General features: G+C 35.8%; 1 long non-coding RNA gene across 1 annotated transcript; it reads right to left on the reverse strand.

Annotated features, from left to right (window-relative positions):
- Window positions 1–529: 529 nt before the first annotated feature.
- On the reverse strand, window positions 530–14,153 carry LOC117656343 (uncharacterized). Its single transcript, XR_004588940.1, has 2 exons — window positions 13,982–14,153; window positions 530–1,119 (listed from the first exon to the last, which is right to left on the reverse strand). It is a non-coding gene; the product is annotated as an uncharacterized LOC117656343 (long non-coding RNA).
- Between the last annotated feature and the right edge of the window lie 3,725 nt (window positions 14,154–17,878).

A 17,878-nucleotide genomic window follows, 5' to 3' on the forward strand; every position in this document is an offset into this window, starting at 1 on the left:
TAGCTATGCTACAAAGATGTTGATTGATAAGCTTAGGTTGCAGATGGCTGCAGATGGGCTGACACCAGTGGTGGGTTGCCCCCGGTTTGGACTGGTTCTATAGAAATTGGCGGAGGCTCCGCCCACCAACCCCAACGTATCAGGAAGCTTCTGTGCATGTGGTCCCATTGCGAACCGGTAGTAAAGGTAAGTAGACCCTACCCCTGGCTGACACGCACACAAATTGCGTGTTGTATGGAAGTGTGCATCCTTCACGCTGATTGGTTGATCTGACTTCCACTTCTGTGCTTTGCTGTTTAAATGTCCCCTAGCCAGAATGTTACATTTGCAGGAATATAAGACCTATGCAACTGGCCCTGAATGGCAGATGCATATGTTCCCTGATACTCAGTGCCGGAGAAATCTGTTAGACTTTTATGTGCTCACTATATATGATTCTCTTAGAATTCTCAACACTATATGTACAGAAGCACAGGATAACTTAATAGCACTATTTTGTCTAAGTATTATTTTAACACAGATACAATGATGGCACAAATGATATTTTAATTCCTTTCTCACACATATATATACACAGTTAAAAAAAAACCACAAATAAAATCCATCCAGTTGTGCAACGCTGACTTGCATGCAATTTCATTGTATGAATGATATTCTTTCTGAGTCTTTCCATTCTCTCGCACAGTTCAGAGAACTGTGGATTATTCAATGAATGTCTGTATTTGTTTCCTCCACTCTTCTGATTATTTGGAGCCTTGTTGCAATACTGCTATCACAAGGGGTGAAGAGCACTGCTTGTTGTATTATTCTTCTTTTGTGACAAAATTGCTGGTAATTGTGGCCATAGTTGTCAGCCATTGCTGGTTTTTACCTATCAGAAATCATTGAGCACATAGTAGACAGGCTAGTCTTTTGATAGTTTGAAACTCTGTTCTTTGCTTTCTCTACCACACCAATCTTTTGTAGGATGAAGACTGAATAGATATCCACAGTTCAAATAATCTGTCTTTTCATATTTTTCTGACTCAAAAAAGGAAAGAAAACTAAGCTTCACCTCAGACATTTGTACTTCAAAAATCTTTAAGTGGTCTTCGTTAGCAATAATTTGAAGGAGATGGGCTATTGAAAAATGTGATAAAAATAAATTTTAAAAAAATAAATATCACATCATAATGGAAGCCAATCAAACATGATTTTCTCACTACAAGTTCAAGCATATTACTTCATATTTCAGGTATTCAAGAGTCATTTAGGAGAGATGGATAAAAAGATTAAGATATAGCACACCTTAAATGCAATATCTATGAGTAAATAAAAAGTTATTGTTTCTAAAATCATTTGGCATTATTTTTGGAACTCCAAGATCTATCTCAATATATGTTTTAGCAATAGCAGGTTTAAATATATACATATTAGACATTGGATAATATTGTTATATGTAATTTAAAATATATTTTAAAATATTATTTTATTTAAAATAAAAATATTTTGAAATGGAAGCACATTTATAAAAACTGTTTTTAGTTTAACAGAAAAAAATTCTGTTTATTATTAAAAAGAAATAATTAATTTCTTTTCAAGGAATGCTTACTTTATTTATATTCAAGCTTTATGTGGGTTATTTGTCCCATTCATGAAATGGTCTATAGATTAAAAAAAAAACATTTTAACCTTTTTTGTCCTTTCCTTTTTTAGGTGTGAAGGAGACTGGCACCTCAGTTTCCATATATCTTTAGATTATTTTTGTTGATTGCATAGAAATTTGGCTTGGATTTAGCATTTTAGGTGGTTACCTATCAAGATCATCCCAAGGCCTGGGATAGGCAGATATTTGATCATGTTAAAGGTATCATTACAGGATATAAACTGTTCCAAGTAAAGCTACCTTTTGCAATTGACTAGTATTTTTTCAATTCCAATAGTGTTCATATGTTATTATTATTAAATGTATAACTCAACTTTTTGACCTTGAAAGTGCTGAAATCTACTTTACATATTTTTTATATTTGTCTCAAAAAGGAATTATTGTTCAAGTGGTTCCTGGTGCCATGAGGCCTGGTTCATCATTTTCTTTTTGCAAATAATTTTATTAAGATGCTCTATAGCTCTCATAAGGGTCCCAATGGCATGATCCTTCCCAGCTTCTGCCAAACTAGTAGTTTTAAAGCATGCAAATGCGAGTAGATAAATAGGTACCACTTTTCTGGGAAGGTAACAGCATTCCACCAAAGCACCTCAGCATATAGTCATGCTGGTCACATGACCATAGAAATGTCTTCAGACAATACTGGTTCCCTCAGGTAAAAAATGGAGATGAGTACAGCCCCTAGAGTTGGACACTTGGAATATTGCATCCAGTTTTGGTCACCACATTACAAAAAAGATGTTGAGACTTTGGAAAAGGTGCAAAAAGATCAGCTAAGATGATTAAGGGCCTGAGACAAAAACATATGAAGAATGGTTGCAGGATATGGGTTTGGCTAGTCTAGTGAAGAGAAGGACTAGGGGGAACATGATAGCAGTATTCCAGTATTTGGAGGTTGCCACAAAGAGGAGAGAGTCAACTTATTTTCGAAAGCACCAGAGGGCAAGCAAGAAACAATGGATGGAAACTAATCAAGGAGAGAAGCAACCTGGAATTAAAGAAAAACTTTCTAACATTGAAAACAATTAACCAGTGGAACAGCTTGCCATCAAAAGTTGTGGGTGTTTCATCACTGGAAGTTTTAAAGAAGCGATTGGACAGAGTTGGAAGGGACCTTCGAGGGTTTTTGTCTGAAATGGTATAGAATGTCTTGTCTGAAATGACTTGTCTGAAACGGTATAGAATGTCATACTTGAACAGGGTGTTGGACAAAAACCCTCAAAGGTCCCTTCCAACTCTGTTCTGGTTGACCTTTTTATATCTTCCATAGAGTGATTCCTCCAGTTATCTTCCTTTCTCAAATTTCAGTTCCTCTGGAACTATGTAGTGGCTGCACAGATCTGGAGATCACTAGATGTCAGCCAAGAGACACTAAAATATGTTAAAGATTTGCTGCCATCCAGTGGTTAACAGATCAAAGAGCTGATCCATAATTTGCAAGCAATTATAATTTAAAAAATAGCTGAATTGAAGAGGATATTTAAAAAAAAAGAAGAAGAAAAAAGGCATGCTTAAAATAAACAGTGGTATGCATGCTAATTGAAAGCACTTTTTACATCTTTGATGGCTGTGGGCAGCACTGATCCATTAACGGAACATTCAGTTATTGTCCTTATGATGTTGGGTGTTAAGATTGTATGGGTAGCAGCAGCACAACAGACCTTTGTTCTGGGTATATAATGCCTAACCAGTAGCCAGAAGGTAATCATGCTGGTCTAAAACTTCATAGTATACTGGTTGGGAAGAAAGCACAGGAAAGTAGCTGTGTGGGTGTGACCAATGAACTAATGTATCATATAAAATTGGAACTAATACTTATCTGTTATTATTTCTAATAATATTGTCAATTGTTATGAAAACTATTGTCTTCTATATTCAACATGTAGTAGGTAGGGACATTATTTTTAAGCATGAAAAAAAATTGTTGGAAACAGTGGTTAGGGTTAGGATTAGGTTATGCTTAGTAAAGAATGCTTTGAGCTTTAATTGCCAAAACATCAAGACAGCTATGCAATTCAAGTTCATAACAAAATTTTAAGACCCAAATAAGATTTAACAAAATGTTCTTACTTCCTGTAAACTTTTAACCCATAAAGTGTAAATAATTAATTCATTCTTCATGGGGTTTAAATGTTCATCTGATGAGGCCCTTTTATTTAGTCCTTTGTTTTATAATAATTCCTGAACTATTATTGCAGGACTTAAAGAAGGAAAATAACTACCAATTTCAGTTTCCCTTGTATTATTCACTAAATTTATTGATCTTTATTCCCCTGAGGCATTTGGAGACTAAAAGCTGCTATTAGTTTCTTCAAAACCATAAGTAAAATTTAATTTCTTCAAACTGCTTCTGTGGCTCTATGAGGCAAACTGAAATGTCTGTGATAAAGCTCAAACTGCATTGGTACCATCAGGAAGATTCAGATGAGTATTTAGAAACATTCTACAAGCATGTCTATGTTTTATTTGAAATCTCAGTTTTTGTTGGTGGGAAAAACATCAAATGATACACAATACATATATCTAAATATCTGTATAATGTCTAATACAGATAATTTCTCTGGCACGAATTGATGTACTATCAATTAGGGAAACATCTGAAATATGAAAATCATATTTGGATATATAAATTTGATAAATAAAAATGCTGAGGGATGAAGGTGGCATCCTTATCCTATGTGCTATTAAAATGTCCATTCTATACAGGTAATCTTCAGTTTAGGATCACATTTGGGCCCAAACTTTCTGTTGCTAAGTAAAGCAGTTGTTAAGTGAGTTTTGCCTCATTTTACAACCTTTTTTGCCACAGTTGTTAAGTGAGCCGCTGCAGTTGTTAAATTAATAACATGGTTGTTAAATGAACCTGGCTTTCCCATTGACTTTGCTTGTCAGAAGGTTGCAAAAGATGAACACATGACCCCCAGGACACGGCAACTGTCATAAATAACATATGTCAATATCATATGAAAATCAATTAGCGTTTTCTTCATAAATTTGTCTTTAAATTTTTTTGGGGTGGCTTCATATAATGTATGTATTTATAATTATGGTATATGCTTTATATTTTTAATGTTCTTTGATTTGTTCAGTACAAAAATTTAGGCTTTTGAACTATGATGCTGGAAAAGATTCCTGTGAGTCCCTTGGACTGCAAGGTAATCAAACTGGTCAGTCCTAGAGGAGATCAACCCTGACTGCTCCTTAGAAGGCCAGATCCTGAAGATGAAACTCAAATACTTTGGCTACCTAATGAGAAGGACTCACTGGAGAAGAGCCTAATGCTGGGAAAGATTGAGGGGAAAAGAAGAATGTGACAACAGAGAATGAGGTGGCTGGATGGAGTCACTGAAGCAGTAGACATGAGCTTAAATGTACTCCAGAGGATGGTTGAGGACAGAAAGGCTTGGAGAAAGATTGTCCATTGGGTCATGATGGGTCGGACACAGGGCCGGATTTAGATTGAAAGAGGCCCTAGGCTATTCCACTTAATGAGGCCCTTTCACCAGTGGTGGGATTCAATTTTTTAACAACAGGTTCTGTGGGCGTGGCTTAGTTGGGGGTGTGGCTTGGCAATCATGTGACTGGGTGGGCGTGGCTAGCTGGTCACGTGACTGTGTAGGCGTGGGTAGCTCATCGTGTGACCGGGTGGGCGTGGCTATGTGCATAGACTTTTTTCAGAGGGCTGAAAAAAGTCATTTCTGACTGGGCCTCGCACTTTTGACCGGTCCTCACACTTATGACCATCCTCACATTTATGCCCGTGCAGCTTTCTTAACAACCATGTCACTCATTTCACAACTGCTTCTCTTCACCATGGTGACAAGATAGGGCAAAAACGTAAAATGTGAGGACAGTCGTAAGTTCGAGGACTGGTCAAAAGTGCGAGGACCAGTCAGAAATAACTTTTTCAGCTCTCTGAGTAGTCCATATGCACAAAAGGACTACCCAGAGGGCTGAAAAAAGTCATTTCTGACTGGGCCTTGCACTTTTGACCGGTCCTCACACTTATGACCATCCTCACATTTATGCCCGTGCAGCTTTCTTAACAACCATGTCACTCATTTCACAACTGCTTTTCTTCACCATGGTGACAAGATAGGGCAAAAACATAAAATGTGAGGACAGTCGTAAGTTCGAGGACTGGTCAAAAGTGCAAGGACCAGTCAGAAATAACTTTTTCAGCCCTCTGAGTAGTCCATATGCATAAAAAGATACAGCAATAGAGAGGGATGAAGGAAGGGAAGGGAAATTAGAGTAGGAGAGAGAGGGAGGAAGAGAGGAGGAGAAGGAGAAAGGAAGAGGAAGTAGGGAGAAGAAGAGGGGGAGGAAGAGAAAGTAAGAAGGAAAGAAAAGAGAGGTGGTAGGTTTGAGGAGAAAGATTGCTATACAATAAAAAAGATGAAAGGGAAGAAAGCCAACCCCAAACAAATATAAAGATATTAAGATAAAGAATGAATTGTTAAACTTTAAAGAATAAAAGAGAACAAATATGAATAAATAACAATAATTAGAAACACACATACAAACATACAATGTATTTTCTTTGAACAGAGTATTTGGCCGGTTCACAAATTTAAACAGTGTTTAGTCATTTCAATTAAATTTACAATTTCTATATTTCCTTTTTGCCATATTTATTCCTCATCTATTTTTGTAAAAAACCAATATTACCCTCATCCTCATCTCTAATCTTAATCAAATTCAATTTTTCCCTTCTATTCTATATTATACCCCTTCCCATTGTCATCTATTTTTATATCCATCCTCACATTGGTTAATTATGTAATATTAGTTGTTTAATATAAATTCAACATTTTAATATAAATCAATTAGTTATATAACTACCTTTTTTTATATTAATCAATATGAACATGAATATTCCAATTATTTCCATGCAATCCAATTTCTTACAAATCCATTAATTATATTTACCAATAATAATAAACCAAATAATTTCCCCCATATATTCCTCCAAACCACAACTTAACCATTTCTGCTTTCAGAAATATACAATTAATAGTATCTCAATTATTACAATTCCCTAGTTAAATACAGCTTTTTTTTCTTTTGTGTTTTAAAATCCTGAACTCTTCTCTTTTTCCCTAAATTTCCCATTGTTTGCACGTACCTTTTTTGGTGAGGAAAAAGAAAAGAATTCTGCCTGCCTAATTTTCCAACCTTGCAGCAACAGCAAAGCAGTTTCACTTTCGTTTCTCAGTATAGCTAGGGGAAAAAAAATCAGCACTCTTTGGAAGGAAGCAAAATAGCGGAGACAAATCAGCTGAGAGCCGGGAGGCCAATTAGCCTATGCTGAAGCTCCGGGGGCCAATAAAATTACAAAAAAAAAACACCGAACCCTTTGTTAAATTGCTGGCTCCCCCGCCCCTCGCCCACCACTATTTATTGGCAATAAATAGTGGTGCGGAGGGGCGGGGGAGCCATCAATTTAACAAAGGGTTCGGCCGAGCCACCTAGAACCCCCAGAATCCCACACTGTGTAGGCCCCTCTGGATCTTGAGGCCCTAGGCTGAAGCCTAGTTAGCCTATAGGAAAATCCGGCCCTGGTCGGACATGACTTCACAACTAACAACAACAACAATGGAGTAAAATCCACAGAGACACCTTTATTTTTATCTAGGTCACTGTAGGTGCCTATGAATCGGGGTGAAATCCAGCAGGTTTGGACAGGTTTTGGGGAACCGGTAGGGGAAATTATGAGTAGTTCACAGAACCGGCAAACACCACCTCTAGCTGGCCCCAGAGTAGGGCGGGAATGAAGATTTTGCAATATCCTTCCCCCAGGAGTGGGGAGGGAATGGGGATTTTGCAATATCCATTCCCTGGAGTGGAGTGGGAATGGAGATTTTGCAGTATCCTTCCCCTGCCACACCCACCAAGCCACACCACTCCCACCAAGCCATGCCCACAGAACCGGTAGTAAAAAAAATTGGATTTCACCACTGCTATGAACATAGGAATTCATAGCTTGTGATTGTTACATTTATTTATTAAATTTGTCTACTGCTATAGGAGCCTGGTTTAGCTCAACAGACAGAAGCACTGTAATTTAACACCAGCTATCTGCAATTAAAAGTAAGATCGAATCTCACCAGGCTCAAGGTTGACTCAGTCTTCCATCCTTTCTAAGGTAGGTAAATTGAGGACCCAGTTTGTGGGGGCAAAAAGCTGTCTTTGTATAAAATATACAAAAGTATGAAGCTATTGCTTAACGCACTGTAAGCCACTCTGAGTCTCCAGAGAAGGGCGGCATATAAATCAAATTTTTAAAAAAAATTATGATGAAGAAAGAAACAGGGATGAGTTTTGAAAGAATTTTGAACAGTATAGATAATAGAATTAGCACTTAGATTTATATACCGCTTCATAGTGCTTTACAGCTCTAAGTGGTTTACAGAGTCAGCATATTGCCTCCCAATAATCTGGGTCCTCATTTTATCAACCTTGGAAGGATGGAAGGCTGAGTCAAACTTGAACTTCTTAGAATTGACTCCTGGAGTGAGCAGGGAGTTAGCCTGCAGTACTGCATTCTAACCACTGTGCCACCATGGATAAATGTGTTCTGGGACAATTGTTCTATTCCAGTAATGGTGAATCTTTATGGCATCGAGTGCCCAAGCCGGAATGTGCATGTGCCAGAAACCCGAAGACCAGCTGGCCAGTGCACATGTGACATGGTCTTCGCGCACTCCGGGATGACGGAAACCGAAAGACCAGCTGACGACATGCATATATGTGCTGGAAACCAGAAGAGCAGCTGGCGATGGCGCATGTGCCCACAGAGAGGGCTCTGCGTGCCGCCTCTGGCACGTGTGCCATACATTTGCCATCACGTTTCTATTCGACGAAAAAATGGGTAAGTGAAAATAAGATCAGATAACAGTTGTAGTATTTGAAAACCAGAAATAGTAAGATATTGGTATCTTTTTAGAAAAAAGTGTTTTAATATATGATTTAAATATAAATCTAGTCATGTAAAAACATAACTATTGATCTTCCTGGGTAGACCAGACATGAAACACAATGAGATGAGCTTTCATCCCATTCATGTCAGAGGCACCATTTAAGATGTTTCTGGGTTGAAAGGATTAAGTAACTAATTAGCTAACTCCAAGCCAGCATCCTAACCATGTGAGCCACCATGCTCCTTAATGAGAAGCTAAATCTACTTTAATCGCAAAGTTATATTAAGAGAATCTTTTGAGTCTGAAAATACAAAATTTCAATACTCTACTTTTAACGGCTTGTTCCATTAGGGCAGATCCTTCCTTAATTTATTTCTCTGTTTAGTGAACATGGGTTCTTGCCTTTCTTGTCTGATTGTTTTCTGGGCAGCAGTTCTTCTTTTCTTTCTCAACGTCACATATGTATTCCATTACAATAAATTAATATAAAATAACTATTGGTTTTATAATTCATTGTTATGATTTGAAGATTCTTATGAGAAGTGCTGAAAGTGTTAGACAAATGTAGGCTAATGGGAAATATGAGAAAGGAAGCTTAGTGGGATGAAAGAAACTATAGATGTGTGAATCAAAAAATAGAAGACAATGGTTGATAAAGAAATGAGGCAGAGAAATATTGTAGTTCAAGTGACAAAGTAACTGGCAGCTCAAGTGACAATGTAAATGGAAGATGTGGATCTAGTTTGCTTATGGGATGGCTGAATTGCTTGTTCAACATGTGTGAAGACAGCATTCACTCTCATGCTTGACAAAAATAATCATTATGTTGATTGATACAAAGGGATAGACAACAACAATAATTGCAAAACTAAAAGGGGAATGTCAAGTGTGCTTAGAATTCCCAGTGAAAAGATACTAATGGTGACAATCAAGACTATTTAGCAAGCATACTGGCAAAGTGCCCACTTGCTATTTGCAATTCCACAAGTCATTGAAAAATGTATAAATATTGTAAATTTATTGTAAATGTAAATCTATTGTATCTTGTTGATTTAAAAAAATAATGAAGTGAAAATGCCTGAAATGCTGAATGTTTTATATAAAAATGGAATTGAAGGATAATTTCTAAATGCAATAAGAATTTTACCTTATAAAATAAAGGATAAATGGCATAAAGGGAAATATTTGGTGTATGGTTGAATATTATGTAGGGAGGAAAAAAAGTATAAATAATATTCTCCTAGAAGTTTAATTTACTTGTGGTTAAAAACACTTATTTACAGTTAATCAATCAATTAATAAAGTTATTTATTAAATAAGAAATATTTGCTGATATTAGAATATATTAGGTAATAATATGCTAGTTGGAGATGTAAATATGCACAAATGTGCATGTTATTTGTAGGCAGAATACCAGTGATTGAGGACTGAAAATAAATCAAGAAAAAATTAGACGTTTAGATTTACTTTCCTTCATGTGGATGTAGTTCCATTAAGGACTACACATTGGGTACAATTTGTCAGATACAAACCCATCTGATGGTAGTGCTGTTTATCTCATTTTTTTTTAACTTGCCAAGAAATAGATTGTAGTCTACTTTATCAAATGCTTTACTGAAATCTAAGTATACTATGTTTACTGCATTTCACTGATCCACTAATTTAGTCAGTTGAAGAATGAAATAGAACTTTGAAAGATATGTTTCAATGGTTTTGAGATCACATCTGCCACTTTCTTAAGAACTCTGGGATGTAGTCCATCAGGATCTGGCAATTTGAATGTATCTATAGCTGACAGGTGTTCTCTTACCTTATTTTTCTATTTTTTAATTTGCATTCCTAATCTATTTTTTATGTATCAGTTAGATCAATTTATGTACTGTTTGTGTCATTTATTATGTATTGTCTTTTATGAATCTGTTTATGTTTATTTATGGATATATTGTATACTTCAATGGAAATGAAAATGGCTATGTAGGAGACCATACTTCTATCCACTTTCTTATATGGAAATAAAAGTAGATACGTCAAAAGTCACATACAAATAAATGGGAATTATATGTTGTACAACAAGAAGAACAGAAGTCAAGAACACACAGGTTCAGAATGAATGTAAACTGAATACAAACATGAGTAACAAATATGAAAATATTACATTGAAGTGGATATTCCTGTATTAAGAAAATGAATAATCAACCCCCAAAGTAAATAGAATGAACAAATCAAGAGAAGTTCCATAAAGTCATGTTTATATGGAGTTGAGTTAACCTGAAAACCATAATAACTTTAAAGAACAAGTGGCAATGCATGAATTGATATATGGATAAGATAGAAACAAAGACAATTTGCAATGATGGAAAAGTATCATTAAATGTAATGTATGTTACTGATGTACCATTTATTTAGATTTCCTTTGTTTTCTATCATTTCTTTTCCCCATTACTGTTATAAAAATGAAATGCTGGGAGAAATAAAAGAATGAAATTTGAACTTGAGAAAAAAATACAGTCATGCAAAGGAAGGTGAAAAGTAAGGAAACCATAATACCAGTTGTCTGGAATGCCAGTTGGCAATAGTAATAGCACTTAGACTTATATACTGATTCACAGTACTTTACAACCTTCTCTAAGCATTTTACAGTGTCAGCATATTCCTCCTGACAATCTGGGTCCTCATTTTACTGACCTCGGAAGGATGGAAGGCTGAGTCAACCTTGAGCCAGTGAGACTTGAACTGCTGAACTGCTGGCGGCTAGTAGTCAGCAGAAGTAGCCTGCAGTACTGCATTCTAACCACTGCACCACCACAGTTACCAAAAATAAGGTTAACTGCCATGCAGCAAGTCAATTATGACCCAGAAACCTAATATTTCAATAAAAGAATTGATAAGGTAATTGTTGACGAAATGCAATCAACAAAGGATAAAAGGACAAGCTGTACAGATCTCTGTTGAAAGATTCCAATACGGGATGGGTTCTACTTACCTTTACTACCGGTTCGCAATGGGGCCGCGCGTGTGTGCTCGCTTTGCTCACGCATGCGTGTGCTCTTCTGTGCAAGTGCAGAAGTGTTTTGATGATGTCAGGGTCAGTGGGCGGAGCCTCCTGCCAGTTTTACTACCGGTTCTATAGAATCGATGTAAACTGGGGGCAACCTCCACTGCCCCAATAGTATCATCTATAGGGTGCTTCTGTCTTCCCCAGTATTTACTTGCCTCTTTACAGTTTTGTAATGAAGAAAACAGGTATAAGTGCATTTGTGTAGTGTGTGTGTATGTGTGCGTGCATGCACATATGTAATGCTTACATATTTTTAAGAACAAAGATTCTCTGCCTGCTTTGTGTTTCTTTAAATTCATTATAATTACATCATAATAATCTGAACTCCTTCATCTCATTTGAAAATGTATTAGCGTAACCACCAACAATTCACTCCCTCCCCAAACCATAGGTTTGCATCATAAAGCCTCAGAAAGGATGTGTGACCAAGAGTTGTGTCTGAAAGTAAAAGTAAATCAATTGTAAATGGAAGAAATTGTAGCAGTGCTTCTTATTCTTCTTCTGTCCTTTGTATAATATTTCTAATACCAAAAAGGAATAGTATAATAGTATCTATGCGTATAGTTATGTATGCTTTCACTATAAAAACCTCTTCACTTTTCTGTATCTGACATTTAGCAGGTTATTCCCACAAGAAAGGAATAAAAACAATTTAGATTCAACCTTTTCCCCTATTCTTTTTAAAAACTGAATTTAAGGAATCATACTGATTCTTACAACCTAGTGGTCTATATTTACTTGAGAAAAAAGAACATTCTAGTATTTTTAATAATTTGTTAGTTTACTACAGAGACCAATGGGAGCCAGAAATATAATTTTGATTCAAGCTCTAAATCAAATCAGTCAGTTCCTGAACTTTTCCAAGTCAGATCAGTATTTCCTGAAGTGACAATTCAGGCTTGAACTGAGTGATGTGCATATCTGAAGTACAGATTCATGTTCATAGGAATCCATTCAAAAACAAATGCATGAAAATATTTGCATATACATATGGCTTAAGATATATTTTCACAACTAGTCACAGGTGGAAGCATCCACTTACATGAATTTCTTTTTCCTTTTCTTTGCAATTTTTCACTTTTTAAATGAAAATAAAAAAGAAATATATAGAAAAAGAAACAGAAGGAATCTATAATGTTCTAAATCAGGGGTGTCAAACTGATGGTCCATGGGGAGGATGTGTCATGAGTAGGCCATGCCTCCCCTCCAGCTCCACGAAGGGAAAACATTGTGATACATCACATGACATCAACGTGACGCTGCAAGTTTGACACCCACGTTCTAAATGAAGCAAAGTAAAACCACAAGTGCTAGATATTCTATAATAAAATATTCAATTAAATAATGAATTAAAAATATCAAATGTAATTTTACTCAATAGTCATTTGAATATTTTTTTATATAAAATTAATATTTTTGCTTCTCATAAAGAAATAATTTTGACCTACTTCTCTGTAGTGGGTTTCAATTTGCTTGTGGGTGCTTGTGTGCTCACACGTATGCGTGACACTTCTGCGCATGCGCAGAGACATCCGGGCAGCTGGGTGGAGCCTCCCGCCACCACTGCTACCGGTTCGTCTGATCCGGGGAGAACCGGTAGCAACTCACCACTGCTACATCTACATGAGATCATTTCATATATTTGAAGACTGTAACTACCCACTCCATAGTCTGTTTAGCTAAATGTTCTGCATGGGTGTCAGTTCTTGGGTTTGGAAGCAATGAACTTGCAAATGTGTTGAAAGTAAAAAGCAATTTGTTGAATAATTAAGGTAAATAAAAATTATTGAAAATTAATGTGTTGAAAGAAAATGATACAGAGCAACAGATGGAATCTTATGTTCCATCATCTGTCAGAAATCCCTTATTCTCTGTTTCAGACTTTTAAATGTATTTAACAATAAATAAGATGTTTGAGAAATAGACAGTAACTTGATAACCAACTAATAAGAAAAAGTGAGGGATCCTTGGTGTTCTGTGAGCTTGGTTATTTTCTTGAAGAGTTTCATTACCTAAACTAGGTAACAATATCAATGCTATCAATGCTGCTATAAGAAAAAGTATTTTACATATCTACTTATTTAATTTCTATACCCAATAACTTGCCAAGCAATTCTGAGAGGTTGACAGATTCAAAATATTGAAATACATAGAAGAATAACACAGACACACACACACACACACACACACACATACACACACACACACACACAGACAGAGAGAGACAGAGACAGAGACAGAGACAGAGACAGAGACAGAGACAGAGACAGAGACAGAGACAGAGACAGAGAACAAGGACACTGGAGCTAATAATTTATATATTACTACTGTCCTAATACAAGAAAAAAGACTCACATTTCAGGGCCTTTCTAAAAACTGACAGGGTCATGATCTGATTCTTGGGAAGGAGAGATAGGTTCTACAATCAGATACATCAGTACAAGAAGCACATTTCTTGAGATCTGTAAAATAAGATTGAAAAAGTGCAGAGAAGATCAACAAAAATGATAAGTCTGGAGACTAAACCATACAGTTAAGGGAACAAGGTATGTCTAGCCTAAATAAGACAAGGAATGGTATAAGAATCCTGCCTTGGGCAGTTGATTGGACTAGAACACATCCAAGATTCCTTCCAGCCCTATGATTCTATATTTAATTTGGTTGGATATAATAGCGATAACAATGCTGTAAATATCTGGACCCTGTGTCATAATATAACAATATTATTCTTTATGAATTGCAAATTATAAATTATATTATTTAGCCTAAATTTCCACTGTTCACTTCTTGCCTTTTTGCTTGAAACCCTATTATACTGCTGAAGAGGGAATACTAGATATGTTGGTATATATGTTAATACCAACTTGGTATTATACTTTGCACTCGCTCATCTACTTTCAGTTTATTTTTAAACTGATCAAGGATGTTTTGAATTAGTTTTCTACTTATTAGTTATACCAACAAATTTTATGCAAATTTCATAAATACTCTTCTACTTCTTCATACAGTAATTCATCTAAAGTTATTCAAAGGTCCAGAGTTTAGAACTGAATGTTGTTGCATTCCATTACTACCACTTTCCAGTTTGATGAGGAACCATTATCATTTTGATACTTTTCTTTTCCATGGGGCCTACTGATAACTGAGTATACTAAAACAAAACTAGGGTATTTTTTTTAAAAAAAACTTAAGTCATTGCCTGTTGTTTTTAGAAAATTAATGGGTTTTCTATCAGCAAATTAAGGTATTTAAATACCTAGGTAGTTCCTTTGAAATCTTGGCAATGAGGAAACAAAATGTTTGTTTATGTTCAGACCCACAAACTTGGAAATGTCATTTTGCATTTTACCAATTGTAATGGTAGCAATTAGCACCCACCGCAATAAAAATCTTCAGAGCAAAAGTAATTAGCCACCTGCTATACAGCACACAGATTTGTAATCACCATGATTCAATCATCTAGAATCACTTCTAGAAGTAATCCAGTCTACTTCTACATTTTTAAAGTCTTGGTGCCAGGTCCTGGTATGTCTCAAACTTTTTGTTATGTACTGGATTCTGTGACTATCAGTTAAATATCTGACCTTGCCCCTCTTAAGCTGAAGTAATAAGTTCTTAATATCAATCTCCAGAGAAACCTCATCAAAAATCAGTCTGTATGGAATAAGCTTGATAAAAAAGACTGTTCTGTGCTAAAGAAATGTCCATCTAGATTTCACACTTTTTCAGAATCAGTGGTCTATCTATATAATTGAAGATACTTTTATAATGCTTCCTGTCTAAGAGAAACAGAGGAAAAAGTGTTCTGCATGCCCTTTTTATTGCAGTTCTAATATTATTCCTCATAACACTGCCAACATTCTGTAGAAAACAATGTGTCCTCCTTTTAGCTTGTAGATCTCCTCTTATCTTCAATTATTCCTGAAAAGAGGGTCTCAAAAATATCCAGCTCAAAGCCATGTATCAACTAGCATTTTAAATTGCACTTGGAAACACTAACAATCAGACACCTATAGCAGTAGTAACAACACAACAGACACATTTTCCAGCTGAGGTTTTTAAGGATAGTCTTTAAGGATAGTCCCATATAGACAAAATTAAAATAAATTTAAGATTATCCTCAAGGCTTTCAATTGTAGCAAAAGCAAAAGCTGCAATTCATGAACAAACTGAAACTGTTAAAAGCTGTCTGGGCCAGCACTGAAATTTGATCCACAATCAAGAATTTTGCATTCTGGAAGACATGTAGTATAAACTGAGCCTATGCTTTCTTGGAAGCAGAAGCCTGCTGAGAGTCAAAATTGGTATCATCCCAGAAACATTTTTTTGAAATAAAAGCCACACTGCTATTGTTGAGTTAGAGATGTTTTTCCATGTCCAAGGTCCTGACAGATGACAACATTTAACCTGCGGTGAATATATATATAGCTGCTACATTTTTTCATTTTGGTAATAACTTACCCATAACTGGTAGATTACTACACCCCGTGGTTTCTTTGGATGTAAATAACATGGGGGAGAGGGCTGAGCCCCTGGGGCACTGTATACTTATGATGAAATATATTTGATGTTTCATTGCAAATAATGATTATATTTTTGATGAGACTTATAACACTTTTTGTGATTCTCTTCAGCCATATGATTTGAAGGTAGCATGATGCGTTCAGCTTTTTTCAGCCAGTTTTCAATTATATTCTACCAATCTATTAATTCTGTCACAGGTTGATTTTCCTATTCTAGAATACATCTAAGAATGTTGAAGCATATAAAAAACAAATTCAACCTAAATTGCTTTATGTTGTATTATACACTTATGCTTAAATGTCTTTTTGATTTGGATACCCCATTTTATTAAAGGTGTGTTTTTGCTACAGCAATAATTCAGTCATAATAAAACAGCATGCAAAATTGTTGAGATTTAGCTAGTGACCAGAAATAGCAAAATGGGGGAAATTCACTGCTAATATCAAACTCAACAAAAGGAAAATGTGCAGCTAATTTGAAAGGTGGAAGCTAAAACAATTTCTGTGCCTGCGTATATTCTTACTGCAATTTACTCTGCTATTTCATATTATCTTAGATATTCATAAGTAGATTTCATGTTGTAGAAATGCTATTTTTGTAACATTTATTATTCTTTACTTTTCCTAGACTCAGCATTAAAAAAAATCCTTCTGTCAAAAGTCTGCTGATTGTGAAGCTTATATACAAGCTCATAACAAAATTATCTGTGTGGTTTACAATTATTAAAAATGAAAGCAGTACATATGTGAAGCAACTCTTCTGCCCAAACTAGCAAATAATAACAAACACTTTTCACAACAATCCAGATATGAAAAGGTATCAGTATGGGAAAGAAAGTGGCACAATTCTTTTATTCAGTCATCATATGATAGAAATTGTAAATTATTAAGCCATCTAAATATAGTAATGAGTAACTTGTCAATTGACAGTTGCACATATTTTAGGACAGACAAAATGGGTTTTTCTGGACTGATGAACACTGAAGAATCAAGAGCAAGAAGTAATTATGCATAACATATAAACTCTAAAATAGCCACAAAAGTCTGCACACTGCCTATGTGGCTTTTGTTTATGGTAATACCCATTCCCATCAAATGCAATGCTCTTGATGTCTCTGCAGAGAAAATGATTGAATGAAACAGTGTCTCAGATTTAACTTTATGTTCATCTTCGCAGAGCCTAACAGAGAAAAATAAGAAGTGGCAAAAATTGAATTGATACTCTTCTACAGTATGAAGTTATTGTACTAGAAAAGGCAAAATGGCTTCTTTGTCTGCCTTCACACACATACATGTGGGGGGAGATCTCAATGAGGCTGAAACAATCAGAAGATACTGTGTTCACTAACTGGAACCTAAAATTCAGAAAAACTACAAACTAAAATGCAGAAAAGAACAGGGGAGAATTGTGTAACTGTGTGTAAAGCCATGTTTTGCAAGCGTATCTGGAAAAATCATAGTGCTAAAGGGGTGGAAAGCTAAGCTGCTGAACCATTGTCTACTACACTATTATCAAAAGTTACACAGCACCTTTCCTCTCTTATAGCCAGTCATTCTTGAATGCATGCTGGTGGGTATATCCTCCCTCAGGATACTGTCTTTAAAGAGCTGCTATATGAGATAGCTGGAATATGAATTAGCCAGCTCTGTTGTTAACTCACTTGGAGCATGCTGTTTTCAGAAAGTTTGATCAGCCGCAGGAGAAGCTCACTGATGCTCCAGGCCAACT

This window comes from Pantherophis guttatus, chromosome 5 (genome assembly GCF_059756535.1).
Source record: "Pantherophis guttatus breed Tessera chromosome 5, ASM5975653v1, whole genome shotgun sequence".
NCBI classification, from domain to species: Eukaryota; Metazoa; Chordata; class Lepidosauria; order Squamata; family Colubridae; genus Pantherophis; species Pantherophis guttatus.